This window comes from Ursus arctos, unplaced genomic scaffold (assembly GCF_023065955.2).
Source record: "Ursus arctos isolate Adak ecotype North America unplaced genomic scaffold, UrsArc2.0 scaffold_1, whole genome shotgun sequence".
NCBI lineage: Eukaryota > Metazoa > Chordata > Mammalia > Carnivora > Ursidae > Ursus > Ursus arctos.
Window position 1 is genome coordinate 22,516,200 of NW_026622763.1, and position 24,329 is coordinate 22,540,528.

The 24,329-nt window shown below is 37.5% G+C and overlaps 1 protein-coding gene across 2 annotated transcripts in view; it reads left to right on the plus strand.

Moving 5' to 3' along the window:
• The first annotated feature begins 1,899 nt into the window (after positions 1 to 1,899).
• SPOPL (speckle type BTB/POZ protein like) overlaps positions 1,900 to 24,329 on the plus strand; it is a 68,626-nt gene continuing 46,196 nt past the window's right edge. Inside the window, exon 1 of one of the 2 annotated variants that reach the window (XM_026510062.4) lies at positions 1,900 to 2,166. The gene's annotated coding sequence lies outside the window, so the exon portion shown is untranslated. Of the gene's footprint in view, positions 2,167 to 22,202; positions 22,255 to 24,329 lie in introns of those variants that run through there. The other variant, XM_057317368.1, reaches the window with a different exon arrangement.

Sequence of the window (24,329 nt, forward strand, 5' to 3'; positions counted from 1 at the left end):
ATTGTAGCACCAAGCTTTGATCCAAGCTTATTGACCACTGAGTCATCTTTTACCTTGCCAAACCATCACAGTTTTATTATATTAGTTTATTATTTTATTAATATTTAGTTATAAGCCATACTTACCCTTACTCTTTACTGTTACTTTATCAGTGGATAAAGTCACCAAGAAAAAGAATGGTATGTCCTAACACTACAAGGAGATCAAGCCTAAGGAAAGGACTCTATGAGAATACCCTGAAGAGCTATTTGACATTCTTGTGGTAGAACCACCCCCAACTGGAATCCAGTCAAGTGTCAAAGGTCACCTAAGTACCACTCATTCCTTAATTCCCAATCGAAAATCTACTTCAAGGATTTATTATAATGATTGCTTGAGCTTATTACATGTTATCAGTACCTAACAAAGACTGAGCAATAGAAGACAGGGTGTGATGTAATTTAAGGGGTTGAAAGAGCTAAAGGCCTGAGCAGAAATTATACACAATTTTCACTGTTTCTGTCACATATCATAAAGTTAACACAGACCTACAATGAGTACAGCAAATAGTTTTAACTTTACGTTTGGAGAACACGAAATTTTGGACTGATATTTCCTTTCCCCACCAATCCCTAGTACACTAATGCTCACTTCCACTTTTGCTTTTTAACCCTTGGCTAAGGCAATTTTGAACTTTATAGTTATGCTATCTTACCTTTTTTCTGAAACTCTGGCGCTGGTTGTATTCCTCACATGTTTTGTGCGTTAAATACATGAATAATACAAAGTAGTATTAATTTGAAGTGAGGGAGATCTGCTTTTCCGGTATTCAAACTCCATTCACCCTTGAATGAGTTACTTATTATTTCGAATCCTCAGTTGCTTTATCTGTAAGATGGGAATCATTTCTACCATGAAACTGTGAAGTTGAGAGGATTTAAAAAGATCATACAAGTCTGTGCTTACACTGCTCAACACATAGTAAAATAATAAATGTTTTTCTTCCACCTTTCTTTCCTTTTCTTGAGAAAGCAGACAAGCAGTTGACTGATGCGCAGTTTAAAAAAAAGTTAAAGGAACTGGGGGGTTTTAAAATGATATTCGTGCCTGCACTGGTCCCTCAAAACTCTAAAATGAGTATATTCTTGGCAGCTAGAGCAAGTTTTCTCTCACCAGTCCTGAAAAGTGTTCTGTTCGTTGTCACCTTTCTTTAAATTCCATGAGGAAGTCTCCTCATGTCTTCAGACATTTGCTTAGATATAGCATTATTTACGGACGTTTAGTCATGGGATGCCACCTGTTCTTCTGTGCTTTGCAAGCAACCTCAGCTGCCTTTAGGCGGACCCCTCCTTTCCCAGGCCTGAGACTTCCCTTTGAGACTCATCTCCAACCGTTCCAATGTGGCACTTCATCTGCCTATCCGGAGTTGTCTTTATTTCTCACTGGAGACTGTATATTACTGTTCTTGTTTTAGCAGTTCACATAGTTATGAGCTCGCAACAGGGGCTCGGTAAAAGTTGCGTCTTGGCTTTCTACTCTGGTACAGCCCCAAGGAAATTATACCGAAACGGCTGCCGCCTTTCGCACTCTACGTCTATCATTTTAAGAGGCGTTATCAGCGGGCTTTTTAGGCAAGGAAAGTTTTATGTTGGGTCGAAGGGAAGTCCCGCAAGACGAGGGAACTCCTCGTCTCTCCACCGAGGTAAGCGCCGCTGACGCGCCCGGCTGAGAGCCCAGTACCTGGCGCAAGCGGCGGCGGCGCTTTCCAAAACCCGGCGGCGGATCCGGGCGGGCCCGGAAGTGCCCGGCGCGGGAGGGAGGGAGGAAGAGCCTTGCGAGTCCACGCCGCCGCCGCGCGCACGCGCCCTCGCTGGCTGGGGCTGGGGCTGGAGTCGCAACTCGGAAGCCGGAGCCCGGACGGGCCCGGGGCCGGGAAGGGGGAGCTGCGCGGGGGCGGGAGCAGCGGAGGCAGCCGCCCCTGGCGGCGGGTTTGTTTATCCCGGGGAAGAAGTTTAGGAGCGGGAGATAGGGAAGGAGGGCGGGCCGGGGAGGAGGGATGCGGCTCGGTGGAGGCGGCCGCCACAGGGACTTGCCGCCATCACCTCCGCCGCCGCGGCCGCCGCAGCCGCCGCCTCAGCGGGAGAGGAGCCGCTGCCGGGACTGCCAGCCGCCGCCCCGCACGTCCTGGTAGGTGCCCCTCCCCCTCCGAGGTCTCCGCCGCATCTTGGTCCTTGCTCCTCCAACCCCCAGCCCTTCCAGCTCGCCTGCGCTGGAGCGGGGCGGTCTCCTCCTCACTCACTGCGCCCCCATTCCTCCTGGCTCGGGACCCCTGTTCCTGCGGCGTGCTTTCCCTTTCTCAGGGCTGCTTTCCGCCCCCGCCTCTCAGCCCCACCCTCCGCCCCCCGGCCCGTCTTCCCCTCGCCAGTCTCTGCTTGCTCCTGTAGATGCCCCCCCCTTATCGATTTCCCAGCCTCCGCCTACCAGGAGCCCCCAGATTTTCCTCCACAAGCCTCGCCCCTTTTCCTTCTTCGGTCTCCCTTCTTTATACCTGTATATCTCCACGCCCTCCCCTTTATACCTAGTCTGTTTTCTTTCCCTCCCGGAGTCCTGCCCAAAGAGGGAAGCCCCTTCCCCCCCGCACCCCAGCGTCCCCATTCATACCTCCCATCGCAAACATATGTATGTGTGAAGTTATCCCTATAAGCCCATTTTAGGGTGAATTCTCTGCTCTCCGGCCAGACCACTTAGTGTTTACTGTGGTGTTCATGCCCTCAACCTACCTCTCTACCTCCGAGCACACATTGCCCGCTCACATATTCTTTCACGTTCACCAGGTAAAATCAAAACTAGCTCTGCGGTTCAGGGTCCAAATGTTCACTTTCCCCTTTTATTCCCTTGTGCTGTCCTTTCTCCTAACTCCTCTTCCTCTCCAGTCCGTGTGTACTTGAATAAAGGGGAGAGGATCGTGGAGTTTTCTTCCTCAGAGCAGTAGATCCAGTAGAAATAAGATTTACCTTTTGTTTATCCTAACTTTTGGCCTCTTTCTCTGTGAATTGTGTCATTTAGCCATAGTTTTGAGGCTTTTGATGCTTTGTCTATACTTGAATAATCCTGGGCCTAGATTCTTCCATTGTAATACTTGTCTTCCCAGTTTTTCCTTGCAGCTGAATCCACTGTTTCTTAGGAAATTTAATAAAAGGTTTATATCTTGGAAAATTACATCTCTGCTGCCATAATGGGAAAGCTGGAATATTTCAAATTATTCTGTTATTCTTGGGAGAAATGGTGCCAGGTGGTTAAGAGCTCAGATGTAGCTAAACTGCCAGGATCTAAACCCCTGCTTTGCCATCCACCAGTTCTGGCCTTGGGCAAGTTATTTAATCTCTCTATGCCTCAGTATTCTTACAACTCTAAAATGGGGATAGTGATATACTTGATAAGATGGTGGTGATAATTGCATAACTTATTGCAGGTAAAATACAACAGTTCCTGGCACCTGGTAAGCGTTCAGTAAATGTTCTTTATCATCATCTCTTAGCTTGACTTCTTTTGGCCATTGGTAGGTTTAATTTTGAGGAAGGAAAGTGGGAATAGAAGGCTGCTTTTTGCTTTTTTTTCATTTAACACCTTTTTTGATGTAGTTATGATTCATATTTTGTTACTGTATAAATTAATACTTTTTAGTGTGAAAAATACAGAGTTTTAGCTCCCTATTTAAGGGTAAGTTACTAGGCTACAAGCAGGTCAGTCCCAGCTTCAGGTGTCTTTAAAATGTTATATCTGTTTTGAGAATAAATGAAATATGTAGCAAATTTATCATAGTGGAAAATGAGGGTTTTACTAGTAAGAATTTTAGTATACTGCAGATTAAATACTGATAACTGATTGTTCACACCTATCAGTCCTTTATGATGGATTGATACTCAAGAGTTTGGCTTCATTCAAAAGACAAGTGGCTTTTCTCTCTTAACACATTATTTATTAACACAGCCATGCCTTGATGTTTCCCAGATTTTTCTCACTCTTTAAAACCCTGACAGTTTTTGTCACATTTGCTTACCTCCTGTGCATTATTATTTTCCTGATACTTTTTTGTAACAACTCAATTAAAATCCAAATAGGTACTGTTTAGTTTAGTACTGTTAAAAATAGTGACATATACACTATCAAAATAAAGTTATTACCCACGTATAGCTTAAAATCATATTTTATGTCCAGTGGAATGTACTCCAAACTTTGAGTGACAGTGACTTTGCTTATGGTGTTTCCTGGCCTAAAATAACCTCTGCTCTTTTCCCGACATATCCAAGTTCTACCTATCTTTCACATAGTTTCACCCAACACTGGTTTCTTTGTCTCTTGGTTTTCCTGCTGTCTGTATTCTGCATTTTTGGCTTTGAATAATATAAGCCCTGATTCAAGAAAAATGACTTCACCTAGAAAAGGACTTTGGAAGTTTATGGGAACTTTGAAGGGGTGGAATGAAATTGACACTTAGCATCTACTCTGTGCTGAGCACTCTTCCTTTGGTTTTGTACATATTCATTCTTTATAAAAATATTTAATGAGCACTTACTTCATGCCAGCCATTGAGGATACACAAGAGCAGCCCTTCTGAACCAAGAGTTCTAGTGAATATCAAGCCCTAATGCTCTAAGGCATCCAAGGTATATAATGAATTAACTCCTCTCCTATGTGCCTAAAATGGTACCAGCTATGTACCTTGAGAGAGAGAACTGAGGGAATAATCACTTAACTTAGTTTCTGTAGGGCTTAATTCTTACAGAACCCTGGCGGAGAAAAGCTCATTCAGAGAATAATAATATGGACTCTGCTTTTTTGTAATTTATTTTAGTGTGGCACTGATAGACAATAAGCAAGTAGGCAGATAAAATTATTTTGTAAGCATACTGGTAATATTAAAGATAATGGTAATCACTAACACTTACAAAACACTGTGCTAGGCACTGTTTCAAATAATGCAATATCTTGTTTAATCCTCATAGCAATCCCTTGAAGAAGGCTTTATTATATCTCTGTTTCAATAAGGAAACTAAAATTATTTAACTTCCACAAAATCACACAGCTTTGTAAGCAGTGGAACCCGATGATATTGTTGTAGTATATTACCTTTTGTTGCCTCTCAGATCTTCCAGTTCCTTGTTGGTTACTTTAGACAAAGTTCTTCACCTTTCCAGGGAAGGAAAAAAAAATTAATTTTGACAGTGAGGTTTCCCTGTCTTTTTAGGTTGTTCAGGGAAGTAAAGGAGATGTAACTTTTGTAAAGCACAGGGTAAACAGACTTATCCAAAGTCTTATATATGACTCATTTGCATTTTGGTGGTCCTGCTCACCATTATATTTCCTGACGTAGATTTATTCACTTAACCAAAAGTTTACTAAAGAACTGATACGTGCCAGACACTGTGCTAGACTCTGGTGATGTATGTTAATGAAAGGAATGTACCTGTATTCATGAAGGGAAAACTTTTGGAAAAAGAAACTAAATAGCTGATTACAAAATGATAATTACAATTATGGTTATTGCAACAAAGGAAAATTATTTTAAGCAATAAAAGCCTACTAATGTAACAAGGAATGCTTTTCTGAAGAGATGACTTTTAGGCTAAATCTGAAGGATTAACTGAAGTTACCCAAGTGATGTTGGCAGTTTCAGCTTTCTAGAACTGAAAAGCCCTATAGGGGTTGGACCTTAGCACATGAAGCTGGTTGATGCAAAATGAGACCAGAGCAGATCACAATGTCCAGTCATTGCTAAGCATTTTGTGCTTAAATCCTGGCGATGGGAAGCCACGGATAATGTTAAAAAGCCGAGTAAGTTACTTACATTTTTACTTTAAAAATATCACTTGACTGCTCTGCGGAGGACACATTGGAGAAAGGCAAGTGTAAATGCAGGGAGAACAGTTAGGCCAGTGCTTCTCAAACTTATCTGTGGAGAAGGACCTGTTTTGGTTTGTTTCGTTTGGTTTGGTTTCTAATCTGTACTGGTACTTGAGTGACACAGAATAAAATGGATGTTGTGGCAGTTGTCAAACTGCTGTAAAAATTTCTAAACACTTCTTTCAGTTTCTGTATTTACCTTGTCTCAGACCAGTAACAGTAGTTCATGGGTGACTGTTGGTCTACAGACCACACCTCTGAGTAGTAGAATTGAGTTCAGCTATTATAGTAATTTAGGCAGGAGATGATGGAATCTTGATCCAGGATGGCAGCAATAGAAAGTAGCTGTTGGGGGGAAGTTAAATTGATAGGATTTGGTGATGAGTTAGAGTAGGGGGTCTAGAAAGAGGAGAAGGCAGGTTTCCAGGGTTGGTGGTTCTTGTGCCTAACATAGGAAATACTGGGGAGAGGAGCAGCGTTTTGTTTGTTAGTTTCTGGAAAGTGAAGAGAGTATTGATCATAATTCAGTTGGGAATCCTCAGTATATGGCTTGTTATTGGTATCTTACTGTGGGAGGTGGGGGATGCCATTGCCCAGGGAGAGAGGGTAAAGGGATATAATAATCCCCTGTGAATTTTCAACATTTAAACATTGGGAAAAAGAAATGTAGCATAGGAGACTGAGAAGGTGTAGCTGGAGTTAGGAAGAAATTTTCCTTGACATCATTGAAGCCAAGGCAATACTTTTTGAAAAAGTCGTGGGTAATTAACTATGTCAACTATGTTGAATGAAGCTGAGAACTCAATTAAATTGGAAACTAAAAAGTACTCTTTGGATTGAGCAACATGAAGAAAATTTTATTATTCATTTATTTCTTGGGGGGGGCGTGGCAGAAGAAGACGGAGAAAGTATCTTAAGCAGGCTCCATGCCCAGCCAGCATGGAGCCTGACACCAGGCTCCATTTCATGACCCTGAGATCATGACCTGAGTTGAAATCAAGAGTCGGACACTACCCTGCTGAGCTACCCACAACATGAAAATTTTGTATTTCTCAGTAGCCTATCCATAAACTAGTTGATGATGAATTTTGTTTTAACCTGCCAAAGCAACAATCCTAAATTTAAGATAAAATTATCATCTGTAGCATGAGCCATCCTCCTTCAGTTTAGACCCGTGTTTCTATTTATCACCATCTAGATGTTCTATAAGCGTCTCAGATTCTTTCTACAACTCATTCATCAGAACATACTCAAACGGAATGTTTTTTGAGTACTATTTATCAAGTATTGAATACTAAACTTCTAGAAATGTGATTAAATTTCAGAGACTAGGGGCATTGGACAATTAAATATTGTTACAGTGTGATTAGTGCCATCATTGCAGCTTATTCAGGTTGCCTTGGAAGCACAGAGAAGAGGCATCAGGGAAGGCTTCCTATGGAAAATGACATTTGAGCAGTATCTGAAAGGTAAGTGGAGAGGCAGTGCAGTGCAGTGATGGAGGAGTTTAAAGACATGATACTGTAGCTATTTTGAAAGCATTCAAAGGCAAAGGTGAGGAATTGGGACTCTAGCATGTGCATGTTAGGTTGGAGAGGTTGGCTGTGCCATTCAAAGGTTTTTCTCTTGAAGTTGTGTACCTGTTTCTGTTTGCCATTTTGATTTATATCACTACCCATGTAAAGGCACCGAACATGGAGATACCTGCTGAATATTTTCAAAACTTAAAGATTATCTTTGTTGAGCATTTATTGTTCAAGGTGCTTTTTTATTGTTATTGGTTAGCTTTATGTTTTATATATTACACCCATACTTATAGAATCATTATGTAATTGATAGCATAACTTAATTTTATCAGTTATGCTTTGGTGATTTTTTAAAAATTTGCCAGAGAGCACACACACAAGCAGGGGGAGAGGCAGGCAGAGGAGAAGCAGGCTCCCCGCTGAGCAAGGAGCCTGATATGGATCTCAGTCCTAAGACCCTGGGATCATGACCTGAGCCGAAGGGTGCTGCTTAGCCGGGTGCTGCTTAGCCGACTGAGCCACCCAGGCATCCCTGCTTTGGTGATTTTTTTACGGGAGAAATTTAATACATACAACTTTTTCTCAAACTTGGAGAGTTGAAAATGAAGGCCTTGGTAAAGATTGCTTAGAGTTTACTACTAAACTTAAGGTATATGGTTAATGATGGTGCTTTTGGACTCCGTAGAATAAAAACAGGCCCCTGATACCATAAACACTATTTTAAATAGTTGTCTAAATGTCCCTAGATTTACCCTCTTGCACCATAGTAGAACATAGTTCATCTGCAGGAATTACTCTCTGAAGAATACTGTAGTTGGCAAAACCTTATTGGCAAGATCAAAGGCTCATAGAAAATAGTGTGTTAAAAGGGATAAAGAAGTTAAATGGATTTCAAAATTTTAAAACTGTAAAGGTTCCAGAATTCATCTGCTTTAAAATAAAAGGGGAATGGGCTTTATCAAAATTTGCTTCTGAATTCATTGAGTTACTGTAGAAATGTTGTTATTCTGATCTGCCAGGTTAATCTCCCTTAAATTTTGTACAAAGAAAATTGTAACTCTTAAAGTTTTTTTCTTGTCCTTTAATATCTTGCTCTTGCCTTCTCCCTGGTTTTTAGTTCCTTAAATCTTGCTGAACTCTTGTGTAACAACTGTATATTTTTCATACGTTACTATGGTTCTTAGAGGCATGCTTTTTCAGGTCTTTTATTTTTATGCATATAGAGCTCTGGTGTTTTTCAGACTTACCTACATGTTCTAAAGGAGGGCAGAATAATTTATATTTTGAATGTGTTCTGTAACTACTGTATGTGAAACAAAACTTTACATAGGTGAAAGCAGATTAAAAGAAATTTATCTACAAATTTAAAATTGTGTTACCTCAGTCCATGTTTATGCACCGAGAGCAAATGCATGATGGAAGTAATTCATCTGTGCAGTATGAACATGCTTAGAAAATACTCCTTTGAAGTTGTATTTGCTTTCATTCTTTATTGGATATGGGAATAAATAATTAGGAATGACAGTTTAAAAAGGCGCTTTACTCTACTATTAAGTATTGCAAGATCTCAAAGGTTGTAATATGACTGAAAAGTAGTATGATGCTTTTAAAATACTACTTGAGATTTGTTAGCAAAGAAGAAACCATTGTTTCCTGTCTGGATATGTTTTTTGAAGCAAATTTAACAGTTTTTTTTATTGTGTATAAATGTATTTGTACTTCTTCCACCACCCTCTCCCCCCAAGGTAATTACGTGACTTTAACTGCAGTTGATGCAAGGCGTTTTTTTCGGTTGTAATTTGGATACAGTTTTTGATGTTTTAGTGGGAAATTCCCCTGAAAGGTAAATAGTTTTCATCCTGGAAGTCAAAAACAAACACACAAAAAAACATTGAATATAAATTCATTCTGAAGTTGTCAGGGCAAATATCAACACAAGAAGCTACTAAATACTTAAATTAATTGAATTTGATTTAATTAAAATTTTTGGTGGCGATTCTTAGGACCAGTTTACTTTTTTTAGTTATTCAACATGGCAGTTGAGCTTCAAGTTTTATATGTCCAGTTTTGTTAGACCTCAAGTGGGCACACACTAAGCAGAATGGTCATTTCTGATTGCATTCAAAGTGTATTTATTATTATTATTATTATTATTTGGAGAGAGAGAGCATGAGTGGGGGAGAGGGAAAGGAAGAGAGAGAGTCTTAAGCAGGCTCCATGCCCAGTGTGGAGCCTGTCGCAGGGCTCGATCTCACGACCTTGAAATCATGACCTGAGCCGAAATCCAGTCAGACACTTAACTTACTAAGCCACCCAGATGCCCCTAAAGTGTATTTTTTAAAACTTGAAAATACCTTTTTTATGTGAGCATTTTATCAGTGGCATTTGAGAACTAGCTTGAAGCGAGTGGTATTTGGTAGTATCCTGATTTATGCTTTATTCTTGATGATTTTTATTTTCTCAGGTGTCTTATTTTCACTGTTACTTTGTCTGTCTGCTTCCCCCCCCCAAGTCCCTATCAATGAAAATTTCATAAAGAAATTGTATAATTAAACCAGTATTTCTTCCTTGCAAAGTGTATAACCAAGTTTATTTGAACATGGATCTGAGAAACTGACAGTAGTGTAAAGGTATTTTCATAGACTTTTCTCATAGATCGTTATGGTTTACAGGGAAGAATTGCCCTTTTTAAAGTGCTTGTACCAGACGCTATGTCAACTGTGTTAGATATTTTACACCATTAGGTATAGATAATACAATTATTTTTTGAAATGTACTTGCCTACAGTTATCAGATGCACCATTATTTTATGTACCCTAAAGAGAGAAAACACTATCAATTACAATTGTAAAACGCCATCGATTTTAGAAATGTTAAAATATGGGAGAAAATGAGTATCTTAGAATTAATGAAATGTGGTATTAATGCTACCTCGTTTTATGGTTATCACCCAAATTCCCCAAAATAACTAACCTCCCAGCATGAAGTGAAAATTTATCCTGCTTTACCTTAGAGTTTTCTGAATTCTAAAATTCTACTCAGAGCTCTCTAAGCAGCATGGCACAGAGATTAAGAGCATGTAACCAGACTGCTGTTTAACAGCTTTGTGAATTTAAGCAGTTACTTAGCATCTCTGTCTCAACATTCTCATCTGTAAAATGGAAATGGTAACAGTACTTACCTTGAAAGAGTTTGTTATATAAGAACTAAATGAGTTATATTTACATTTAGAATTGTGCTTTATACATAAATGCTTTGTGTAAATGTTGGTTAATTAAGAACAATATTGCTATTTCTGATCTAAGATATGTAAGTAAATGATGTGTTTAAAAGGGAGGGACAAGGGGCCTTATCAAATGCATCATTGGTATTTTGGGCACCCAGTGAAGAGTTAAGTATTTTGTTGATTTGTCTTTTTTTTTTTTTTTAATTTTTCTATTTGTCTTTTAAATTAATGTGAGAGAGCATTCTTGACAACTTTGATATCTAAGTTGCATTTTTATTTTCATAAAAATAATACTGTATAAAGATTCAGCTGAAATCTGCTTTTCTTTCATCTGTGTCATGACATAGTTAGAGTATTGACATGCTATGATGGATGTCTTGAAAATAACCTGTGATATACTTATGATTCCTGTCAACCTCATAAGGAATTCATTCAGAAATAAGAGTTTCAAATTACAGAACAATGTTTTAATTTTAGTTAAAACATCCTACTTCTACATTGTGAAGTATATGGAGGAAAAATAATACTGAGGCAGTTTTAGTTTATTTTGATGGTTTTATATATTCATGATTTTTTGGTTCATTTGAGATTTAAAATCTTGTCATATACTTTAATAACAGGTTAAGACCTTCCTTTGAACTTCTTGATTTTTTCAACATTCTCACTTATGCTTTGTTTTTCTGTTTTGAGCTCACATCATTCATTTATTCCATAAGTGGTTATTGATCAGCTGTTAAATATCAGGTTCTGTGTTTACACCGATGAATTGGAAATAGACCTTGACCTGGAAGTCTCATTATTTGGGATATATTAATACTGCCTAGTCATTGAGTGCTTAGGCACAGTGCTGCAAATTGTATATGCACTCTTTGTGTTAATCCTCATAACTACCCTGCTAGTGTAGGTTACTATTTTTCAAATGTTTCTTCTAAATGATTGGCAAAAGAGTGAACCCTTCACTGATGGAGGGGAGGTGAAAGTCTGAATGATCAAGGTGTAGTGGTGGAGGGGGAGAGCTTTAGTGTTAAAATTTTTTTTCAAAAATTTTTTTCAAAAATTTTTAGTGTTTTCTCCTAAAAAGGATTGGACTCTTGCATTCTATAACCTTAATACAGCCTTCTTTGTTTTAATATAAAATTTTTTTTTTTAATTAGCACGAGGGAAGATTCAAAAGAGCGTTCTGTCCCAATTTTAGACTGGAAGGAACATGGCACTGGGAACAGGATTTTAATTACAGACATCTAGGCATCAAGCTGCTTATTTATTTATTAAATATTTATTTGGTTTTTTTAGGTAAATTTTTTATTAAAGTGTAATACACATTTGAAGATATGCATACTGCATCATACAGTATGTACACCCATGTGTCTGGCTTCTTACCCCAAACATTTATGTATTTCTATTTTTATTATTTATTTCTTTTTCTTTTTGAGAGAAAGTGTGTATGTGCGTGCAGGGGTATGGTGGAGAGAGGAAGAGAGAAAATCTCAAGCAGGCTTCATGCCCAGTGCGAAGCCTGATGCAGGGCTTGATCCCACCGCCCTGAGATCATAACCTGAGCTGAAATCAAAAGTCAGACGTTTAACCAGCTGAGCCACCCAGGTGCCCCTGCAAAACATTTATTTTTATATGATCCATTCATGTAATGTGTAGCAGTAGCTTATTCATTCTCATTGTTCTGTAGTATTCTGTTCCACTGTATAACTGTATATACTATAAATTATCTACTCTACTGTTAATGAGCGTCTAGGTTGTTTTCAGTTTTGATCTGCAGTGAGTAATGCTCCTATAGAGTATTCTTGTGTTTTTGCTGCGCACGTATACGTTTCTGTAGTGTATGTTCCTTGTGGTGCAACTGTTGGGTCATGGTGTGCACTTGTATTCAATTTTAGTATGTATTACCCAGTGTTTCCCAAAGTGGTTATATCAGTTTATACTTTCATCAGTAGTGAATGAGAGTTCCATTTGTCCCACATACTCTGCAACATTTGTGTGATATTGTCTCATTTGTTTAGCCATTCTGGTGGGTGTAAAGTGGTATTGCATTGTGGATAGGCTAGGTTTTCAAAATAAACATGATTCCCTTACCCACTCATACCCACATCCCCTCCCACGTGCACACCAAAGAAAAGTGGAATAGAGACATGTTTATTTTCACATAACCCATCAGATGATTCTGGCTGCCTTGTCATTTGATCAGATGCAGTGTATAAAACAAATTTAAGTATAATTTAAGGAAAATGAGAATGTCATGAAAATGATAGCTTCACTGTATAGTTCACTGACTTTCTGACAGATGGTGCATTTCTGCCTAACTATTGCTAAATGTGGAGAAGGTTTTAAGATTTTGCAAGCTGGTGAAAAGTTTTGTAGGCTAGTTTATTGAGTGAGTCTGCAGCATTGGCTCAAAGCTCTCATTACACAATGCTGGAATGCACTTGCTCATACTTGACTGTCTACCCAGATTGTAGGTTGTGTAGGTTCATTTTTTTGTGAGGTTCTGCTACCTCTTAAATAAGGGAAACATTGTCTGCACAGCAGGACTTACTCAATTTTCAGATCTTGAAAGTTGAGAAAATTTTACCATATGCCCACAGCATGCTGGGTGCTGTTTTATATTTAATTTCTTGTTATATATGGAGTTTTTTCTTGTGTCAACAGAAGACAGTATTGCTAATATAGTTTTCATTGTCAGATTGTGTAGTGAAAACCAGGGATGCAAAAAATATTTCTACCTGTGTATCATTTTCAGTGTTAGGATTGTGGTTATTCCTCATTCCTCAATGAATGTAGATCATCTTAGAATTTATGTAGGGAAGTGCCATTCCTGTACCTTTTATTCTTAATTGGTTGTTGACTTTTTCTATTAAAACACACATATGAACTCACAACTGCAGATAAGATAGGTTTACCTTTTTTTTTTTTAAAGATTTTATTTATTTATTCGATAGAGATAGAGACAGCCAGCGAGAGAGGGAACACAAGCGGGGGGAGTGGGAGAGGAAGAAGCAGGCTCCCAGCAGAGGAGCCTGATGTGGGGCTCAATCCCACAACGCCGGGATCACGCCCTGAGCCGAAGGCAGACGCTTATCCGCTGTGCCACCCAGGCGCCCCGATAGTTTTACCTTTTTAACATTTTTATATCTGACTTCATTTCTTACTGCTGCAAAATACTCTTCCTGGGTAGAGCAGCTGTTTGATAAATACTGTGCTGTACATATTCGAAAGTAGTTACTGATTATTGCTAGTCATAAGAATCTTGGAATTATTAGCTCATCAGAAGAGCTGAGATGGCATTCATGTCCTTAAAGTGTTCCCATGAGGTATAAAAACGATTCAGTTTATTTTGCAAAGCATTTCCTTGGTGAGAGAGGTAGGGCTGGTAGGTGGATGGCAATAACCTCCTTTTATTAAGTCCAGTTTAACCGTGTGCTACATCATTTCAGAAAAGACTGGCTTAAAACTCAGGATCTTGTGACACATTGTTCTTCATGGATCATTTTGCTTTATTTCTTTCTCTTTCCCTTTTGATTTTGTTTTCTTTCTTTTCTTTCTTCTTTTTTTTCCTGTAAACTAAGCAGCTATATGAAATGTTTTTCTTCAAGAAAATATTTTTCTTTAAGGAAAATAAAGTTATTTTAATGGTGATGTACATGCGGGGTGTAATGATGTAGACCTATGGATTCCTACTGTCCTTAATTCTAAAGCATACTATTTTGCCAATTTTTTTCCATAGATTTTAATAACTGAAAGGTCCAATAAGTGTAGTTTCTCTTATCTTTTTCAAGGATGATGGTTTATCCTTTTGCTTAAGATAGTACTAATTTATGTCTTGTGTCCCAGTATCATTGTTTTATTCAGCATTTGTAGTATTTAATTTTTAATGAAATACCATTTATTAATAGTTGAGTTAAAATAAGCCTGGGTGGGTTTGGTAGATTTTTACTTCCAGCTGCTGCCACGGTCTTGTGTAGTGATATGTGAGATACATGTGTAATAATGAGTTCTGTCTTTAACAGGTGGTAAAATCTGAAAGGAATCTGCTAAGTATACCTCTCTTTTTCTGACCCTTCTCATACGGTATAACCAACACCTTCCTTTAATGACAGTATCAGGATGGGGATTTCCATGATTAGAAGTGGGCTGGAATGCATATGACTAGGGGCAACAAACTCCTTTTGGTAGGTATGATGCCATTGTCCTATTGACTACTTTAGGTACCAACCTGTTCCATGTCGGTGCTGTAGCTTGCACGATTGAAGTCATAAGGATGGCAATAGAAAGTGGGAAATTACAGGCTATGTGAGCCGAAATAGTGACTGAGTAGTCCTGCCGTGGAATGTGTGGAGCATCAGTGTTTAATAAAGCTTTGTGCAGTGGTGGCAGTGTTCTATAATCTCCACTTCCATTTTGGTAGCCACTAGCACCTTGTGTCTATTGGGCACTTAAAATGAGTCTAGTACAACTGAGGAGTTAATTTCTCATTTAATTTAATTTAATTTAATTGTTTCATTATTTGGTAAGATGTATTTTGCAACAAACCCTTTTGACAACAAATAGTTAAAAGTAGAACTATGTACTTAATGAAGGCATCCACTCTCTTCTGCTTATAAAGATTTTTTACATGCTCAGAAATCTAAATAAAGGAGCAGACTGTGGGTGGTTAGACTGACATGGAGTAGAGGATTTACAGAATGGTTGTAGTAAAAGAGCAAAGGAGTGAAATGTGAAACATGCTTGCTAGAGAGTGTTTGAAGTGAGGCATTGTGGGTTTTCAGTTTGATAAAGAAGGAAATGAGGCCAAAACGAGCATAATGACTAAAGAATGGGAAGGGCTTAATGAAGTGTTGTGAGTAAGTATTGGGGAATTAAATTGGTGACAAATGGGTTTAATTTTCATTGTTGGCTTAAGCTATTGTAGGTAATAAGCTCCAAGTAAGAATCTTTGAAAAAGATTGCTAAAATTTCAAGTGGGTGAGAGATCTTTTAGGAAGGTGAGGGAACTCTGATGCAGGTAGATGGGAAGTCAGCAGGAGTGCAGCCATTCAACATGATGGCAGGAACTGTGAAGACATGGAGACAAGTGGTAAAGTGGTAAAGTCCTCCACTCTAAAGGAGCCTAACTGGAAGAGGGGTGAGAAGATGATAGAAGGGAGAAGAGGGTAAGAGAATATAACATTGGACTTATGCAGTTGTCATACAGTTTTGGCAGAAAGTTAGAAAAGTGGTCTGGAAAGAGCAGTGGGAGATTGGAAGAACTCTACTTCCAGCTCCCTTTTCTAGATTCTTCACAGGTATAAGGAAAGGACCTAATTTTAGCAATTCTATTTTATCTGCTTTAGATAGGTATTTACCTCTCTGACCTTATGTTTCTTCAGTGCCTGACCTGTTTAGGTACTTAATAAATGTTTGTTTAGTAAATGCTAGATGAATGTGAAAAGTGTTCCAGTGCCCTGGAATTCTAGAACAAAGAGCATTGCTTAGACACTTTCAAAAAATGATGTGAAAACTAGCAAAGGAACTGTTACTTTAACGCAATTGTATTTTCAAAGAATGGAATTAATTACCCAATTTTAATTAGACATGTTTATATTTGAAAGGATAATACCGGTAATAAATTATATAACTTTACATAAATCAATGGATGGTAGTTTCTTAATGGGTTATTAAGGGTAGTTAAAATATTTGGGGGACTGTTCTTGATTTTTTAGAGATTGACAAGAGGACATTGCAAGATTGGTGTGTATTTTTCAGATCTTTAGATAATTATTAAAATTCTAATCTCTGGCAATGGGTACTGTGTTTCGTCATTGGAGCATTAAACTCTTGGAGGAAGGAATTGTAGCAGATTGATTGATTAACTTTGCATGAGATGGGTAAAGAAGTCTTCACTTCTTTAAGGGAAAAATTTTTGATCCTCGCTAAACAAGCAGGAGGAGAAATATGAAAGCAAAGATTCCATTATGACTTTGTAAACAAAACACCACTGGGGGCAAAAACTTGAATCAAACGAAGTTGGGGGGAAAGTAGGAAAAGGGAAATAATAGCTTTTGTTTTGGATACATGTTTTAGGACTTAGGTAAATTTGAAAAACGTCTAGGGTTAATTCCACTAACTGCAGAAACTAAGTACTTTTCAGACCTTCTCTCCTGTACACTCACTAAATCTGTTAATACTCACTAAAATCTTCCTGGGTGAGTAATGACTCCCTTTCTGAAGATGAGAATGCTAAGGGCCAGAAAAGGAAAGTGACTTGTTCAAGGATTGTAAGTCCTAATTTTTTAAAAATTTGCATTGTTTATATACAGGTCTTTCAGTTATATTTCAATGAGTTTTAACAAATGTATTCACCTGTGTAACAACAGCCCAGTCAAGATATAGGTCAACTCCAGAAAGTTCCCTTGAATGTTACATAATTCCTAAGAGACATTTGGACATCAGTCTTATCTTTTTCCAGCTATACCATTACTTGCATTAAAAGGGAACTGAAACCTTTAGAGATAAGCAATGTGGGAGCAACAGTTAATAGTTGATATAATATTTGTTGGAGAGCCCAGTGATAAAAGATTGAAAAAACAAAAATAGAACCTGAAAATACATATTTAGGGAAATTTCATTCTGCTCTTCTTAAGAGTTCATGAAAGTATTACTGTTTTGTAAACTACTTCTACCTTTGAGTTTCATATTGATATTTATACACATTAAACTAATTTATTGCGTGCTTTCTGTGTACCAGACACTATCCTAGGTGTTTTCTGTACATTCTCACTCAACACACCAGTCATTTGAGGTAATTACCATTCATTTTTCCATTTGTTGAGGTATTACCATTTATTATTATTATTATTATTATTATTATTGTTATTAATTATACAAACAAGAAAACTGAGGCCCAGAGACCTTACACAGCTTTAGGATTTGAACTTAAGTCTAATATCAGAAACCAGATTTTTAACCCTGATGGTAATCCCTGGATCATTCTGTAATACTAAATTATATTTGGTACTTTGCTTTTTAGGAGGCAATAAGTTATACCCTGCCTAGGAAATATGTAATACTTCTCCAGTAGCTAACTTCAAATCCAGTCAGTATGTCTTTGCTTACTATCTGCTGCCTTCTGTTTGAAGCAATGGTTACATAAATGTGAAAATATAGTACTCTCAAGGAGTTTAGCATATTTGATTAGAAAAATTGTTGTATTATCAACTAAAACTCTTGGATTTAATTTTTGACTGACTGGTTGTTTTTGTTGTTGTTTCTTACCTGAATGATTTTAGATCACATTGCTTCTGTGTTTCAGTTTCACTATCTGTAAAATAGAAGTAACTACTTCACAGGGTTATTTAGAGGATCCAACGAGATAGTATTATTAATTCTGTGCAAGAGGCATTGGCTATAAAAGTATTTGAGTAGCTAGAGAATAATTCATTTTACTGAAAAAATGTTACGATTGGTTAGTAAAAGTTTTACAGAAGAGGGGGAAATTAAGATGGGCAGATTAAAAAAGTGTTGGTGCTTAAAGAAGGGATAAGATTAAATTATCATTTGTTAATTTTGATAATTTACTACTCTGAGTTGGGTAAAAAAAGTGTGGTATGGTAGTGTAACTTACAAATTAGTGCTTGAATTAAATAAATTAACTTTCGGGGCGCCTGGGTAGCGCAGTCGTTAAAGCGTCTGCCTTCGGCTCAGGGCGTGATCCTGGAGTTCCGGGATCGAGTCCCACATCAGGCTCCTCCGCTGTGAGCCTGCTTCTTCCTCTCCCACTCCCCCTGCTGTGTTCCCTCTCTCGCTGGCTGTCTCTCTGTCACATAAATAAATAAAATCTTAAAAAAAAAAAAAAATAAAAAATAAAATAAATTAACTTTAAAATTTTTAAATTGTATCAAAAATTTATAACATGTATATTGCCATGTGTCACACATGTTTTAAACAAAACAAATTATGCATTGGTAATTTCTGATAAAGGGTTTTGCTAGCACCTTTAATCCATTGCTAAAATTTTCAAAATTTAGGCTAATGCCTAAGTAAACTTCCTTTTAAAGACTATAGTGAACTCAAAGGTAATGCTTTGGTATTAAGTGTATCTGGATAATCTTGTTCCTTTAATCATGCTTGTGCTGCTTAAAAATATTATAGGGGGACCTGGGTGGCTCAGTCAGTTAAGCGTCTGACTTTTGATCTCAGCTCAGGTCTTAATCTCAGAATTATGAGTTCTTAGCCCTATGTGGGCTCCACGCCCCAACTAAAAAAAAAAAAAAAAAAAGATACACACACACAGACACACACGCAAACACGTATTTGGGTAACAACATTTAGTTTTAACTTTTTGAAATTTTTACCAAAAAAGACATGGATCAAAGTTTTGCTTTTTTGTTTGTTCTCTTAAGCACATTTGAAATTTTAGAAGGTTTTTCCCTGGGAGACTTACAAGATCTAGTCTAAATTATGAAGTCAGGGGCTGTCATCCTTTCCTTGTTTCCACAGGGTCTAACTAAGTGTAGGTTCCCCAGTGGATCAGTAAATAAGAGAGAGTGACTAAAGGAAGGAAGGAATGATTAAAAAAACAAAACAAAAACAAAAAGATATTTTGCAGTTTGGCCAAATTGAATGAGTAGTCTCTTGACTACTGGTCTCACCCCTTTTTAGTTCACCACAGTTTGTATATTACTACAATTTAAAATCTTACCTTATGAGGTTATTAACCGTACTTAAAAAACTGTCATGCTAACTGAAGCTGATTTTTAAAAACCCCAGTACAGTCTTTATAAGATTTCTGGAAATAATCCCCTTTTAAAAAGTGAAATATTTATTTGCAGATAGACTTCTGTTTTTCTTATTGTGTCTTGTATATGACGTATTACATAAGGAATAAGAAAACAATTGAACTTGCAGCAACTAACAGGACATACAGCTCTAGTTGTTTGCAAATGATGATTTTTAAAAGTGGCTTCCAAAGATACAGAGTGTCCTTATGTGTTATGCTGTAGGAAAAGCAGTCAGGTTCTGAAATGATCTATAGTTAATTTTTTTTTTAAAGAAGCTCATTGCAGTATGAGGAAATTAATGTGGTGATATCAAGTAAGTCTTAGTCTACAGGATATGAGTCTTGTGTATTAAGTCGTAGAACTAGATGGGACTTAATGATTCTTGCCTCAGACTCTTTGTATAGCTCAGTGCTCAGTGCTGTGCAAAAGGGCATGTAGCCTGAAACCTAAAATGGCTAGGAATAGAATCCCCCATCTCTCTCAACACGTGAGCCCCAGAGCTTTTTTCCCCAGATTTTTACCATTGTTAAGGAAAATGACGTATCTACCTCTAGAAATGTTGTTAAATGACTTCTTTTAGTCCTTTCTTTGAAATACAATAAAGCAACAGAAATGTTTTTTTTTGAAATGTGATTTTTGTGGAGTTAATAATGTGTGTACCCAGGGGTTGACTTTTAGTTTATTTTTGGTTTTTGTTTGTTTTAAGGGAGAACTTTGGTGTTCAATGACAAGGCAACAGTAAGCAGAAGCTTTAAATCTCTCTAGAAACCTTCACCAGAATGTATTAATGGCCTTTAGGAATTATCAAATGGAAAAAGAGTTGGCTTTAAATGTCTGTAAGTCTTCTGCCTATCCTTGTAAAGTTTCTTTGTATGTGTGCAATTAAAATTACCTGCTTACTTTCAGTGTTAGATGTTGAGGATTTCAAAAGAGATTCCGTAACTTTGGAATAAGGCCCTGGAGCAAAGAAATTGAAAGCTAGCCCAGCCCCACAGGATAACACTCAGGTAAAATGGAAGACTCAGAGCTGAAGAACACATGGATGGTCAGGGCAGTGATGATGAGATTTTTGTATTTATGGTATTAATAGCTTTCTGCTCTAACCCTCAGGCTAGAACAGTGGTTCTCAAGGTGAGATCGCTAGATCAGCAGCACCAGCACCACCTGAGACCTTTGTTAGACATGCACATTCTAGGGCCCAGTTCAGGCTCACTAAATCATTAACTCTGGGGTTAGGGCCTAGCATTCTGGCTTAACAACCCTGCCAGATGATTCTAATGCACACTTAAATTTGAGAATCACTGCCACATAGAAATATGACCTGTAAGTGCCATTTGTCATCCCTTAGAGACTGAGACTATTAATATTAAATTGGACCATATAAAATTACCAGTATTCTGCTTTTGACTTATAAAAAGTTCAAACTGTAAGACCCGCTATTTTACTTAGGCCTCTCAATAGTCAAAGTAAGAAAGAAGAGCCTAGGTAAGTAGACTGTAAGGTAAACAAAGGTATTGGCTCAACCCCATGCATTTTTTTTTTTCTTTTTTAAGACTAAGGCCCTGTATAATTTCAGCAGCAGCAGCAGCCATGGCACCTGGGTGCCCATGTACTCCTCCTACTCCCTGCAGCTCCTTTGGTTTTCCCCTTATTGCTGGGAAGAAGGAATGATCTTCCCATCCTTAGGCAGTTTTTTTCTTGAGAGCTTTTCATCACTGCCTGTTCCTTCCCCCTAAGGTTCTTCTCAGTAGCACGTGTGTCCAGAAATACTACCACTGAGTCAAATTATTCTACTGAAAGTCATAGCTGTTTCTGTTTAAAGAGACTTTCTCTCATGGTACACACATTTTAGTGAACTTTAGATTTTTAAGCAATGGGAACTACAAGATGACTTTTCTTTTTTCATGTATATATATATTACAGCTTTAATTAGCTGTTCCGTTAATTCCCTTAGACCATATAATTAATCCTCCTCCCTCTTTCTTTTAAACACTGAGGCTTTGCAGTACAGAAATAGATAAAACACAAAAAACCTTCATAGAGATCATAGTAGACTAAGTAGTAAAATGCACTAAATGAAGGGGGTGATGGAGGTGATGGAGTAGTAGTTGTGTTTAATGTGAGCTGACTATGGCAATGAGTAACCAGGTTCACTTTTCTAAATGGGCATACTAAAAAAATAATAATAACAAAGTAAATGGGCATACTGTGATGTATACTGCTCCACCCTCCTGGCTAATAATACTTTTCAAAAATAGAAGTCTCAATTGTGTTGAGATTCATGTTACATGAGAGTGAAAAGGATAGGAAGCCATCTTCCCACTCTCAGTTCCACTTTTCACTGCAAATGGTGCCTGCTTTTATTTCTGTTAGTGGTTTTTAGTAATAATGTTATTTTTTATTTATTAGCTCTAGAGATTATTATCTCTGGGAATGATAGTCTTGGTCATCTCCTTACTCCCCCCCATCTCCCAATTATTCACTGTTAATTTTATATCATCAAGGTATTTACATTTTGTTTTGTAACTATAAATTCTTTTTAGATCAATTCTAAAAATTTTAAACTGAAATATTTACAATGTGATTATATAACTTACTGTAGAACAAAGTGGAGTGATCTCACAGATAACGAAATATAATCCTGTGTACATTAAAATTTTACAATTGATAATTTTCCAAATATCAAATTCTGATGGATTCTCTTTTAGTTTTTTCAATTTCCTTCTTTTCTTCTGAGACCTATTCAGTTCAATTGTTTCTTCAATTCCATGTTTTTTTCCCCTTGGATTTCTTTTTCAGTTGGTGTAGAGCTGTGGTCTTCAAAACGAGGCATCCATCCACATTAAAGAGGGTACGCAGAGTAATTTTGGGGGGTATAGGAATATATTTGAAATTAAATTATGTGTTTTTATCTAATTATTTTTTAATTTTTATTTTAACTGTGCTTTATAATATGCAAATATATTAGTACAATGGTATGTTAATTTATAAATAAGTATAAAATACTAAATATTTATAAATATTGAGAGCATATGTTCAGATGGTTTTTACTTATAAAGGTGTGTCATACAAAATTTCTTTGGGTTCAGAATACCTCATTGAGTAATTATCAATATAGGCTGGCAGACTTTTCAAATATTTGCTGTCTGAAAATATCCTGTATTTGGCTCATTCTCATGAATAAATTTGAGTATGGAATTCTTGAGTTTACATTTTTTCTCCTTATAAATCTTAAAAGCATTAATCCTGTGTCTTAACAGCATTTAGATTTGAATGTGACTTGTTCCTTTGTAGATAACATGGTGAAACTGAACAGTTTTACTGAGATGTGTCTATGTATAGATATTTTTCAGTAAGCATTTTGGTACTTGGTGAGGCCTATGAACTTGTGTCTTCCTTTCAGATCATGGTAATAACTTCGCTTTTTCTTTTTTTTTTTTTTATACGTCCCTATTTTTTCCTGTTCTCATCCCCTTCAGGAGCACCTATTAGCTGTATTGTATCTCTTCAACCCAACCTTCAGGTCCCTAGTTTCTCTTATTTCCTATATTTTTTGTGTTTATTCTGTCTCCTCAAAAGTAGTCTTTATCTTTTATTTTGCATTCATGCATCAGTTATGGCCATTCACAAGAATTACAAGAATTTACAAGAATTAATCTTTCCTGATCTCTTTTTCAGAGTAGCTTATTGTTTTATATTCAAGTGTACTTCATGAGAAATTTTTTTGAGTGTACCATTCTGCCCCGTGTATTGTCTCCATTTCTGTCTGTTTTGTTTTCAGTTTTGGATCTTTTCCCAAATGCATGTTGTCTTTGGTTTTCCATTAATATTTTCGGATGAAGAGCTAGGTTACTAAATAATTCTGGCATGGTTTTCCCTAAAGTTGCGTAGGTCTCTTCCCCATCAGCCTCTTCCCTGAACGGGAAGGCTGTGGATGAATTCAGTGTAAGTGGGCGAAGTGTTTCAACATGACATACCTCTCTGTAGGTTGTGTGGGTAGGTTAGGGACCCCCCCCTTCCCACATATGTCAAAATAAGGAGGGCTTTATTTCCTGTGGTGTAAAGTATTTAATTAGTTAGGAATTACCTCTTCTCCCTGTCCCATTCTTAATGTCTCTTACTATATTCCGAGTTAGTCCAATCTGTGTCCTGGTTGTCTCTCAAGCACTGATAATCTTATAAGGAATGTACCCAGACAGGTGGCCAGCTTCCCTTAAGGAGCAGTTCTTGGCCTTTGGCATGATGGTAAAAGCCACAACCACCAGCCTTGGGAAAGGGGAGGGTCCCAGCTGCCTCAGCTAGCCTAAATACTGTTTCTAAAATAATTAACCTTATGATTGCCACTTGGCCTTTTCCTGCTTTTTTTATTTGATGAAAGGTTGGTTTTTCTTTGGACCTTTTTGAAAGAACGGTGGATACTATCTTGGATTGTGATTTTTCTCCCTTAAGTTCCCCATAATTTGCTCCCATCTAATTGATGTCTTTGCTAATTTATTCCCATTTATGTGCCTTGACTTTTTCAAAATTTCTGATCCATCAGTATCACCCTTATTTTCCAGCCCTGTTAATGTCTTTATTCTTTTATAAAAAACTTGTCATCTCATTGATAGTGTTGGAAAATAAAAGATAGATGAATGTGTTCACTTTTCTGCCTAGAACCACATTCTGTTTTCAAAGTTCCATTTAGGTTCAGTATTTGATCTAGGTATTTATAAATTAGAAAATTGTTAGAAAGCTCTTTATCAGGCACCTGGGTGGCTCAGTCGGTTAAGCATCTGCCTGCAGCTCAGGTCATGGTCCCAGGATCCTGGGATCCAGCCCCACATTGGGCTCCCTGCTCAGCGGGGAGCCTCCTTGCTCCTCCCTCTCCACCTACTTGTGCTCTCTCTCACTTTCTCTCAAGTAAATAAATAATATCTTAAAAAA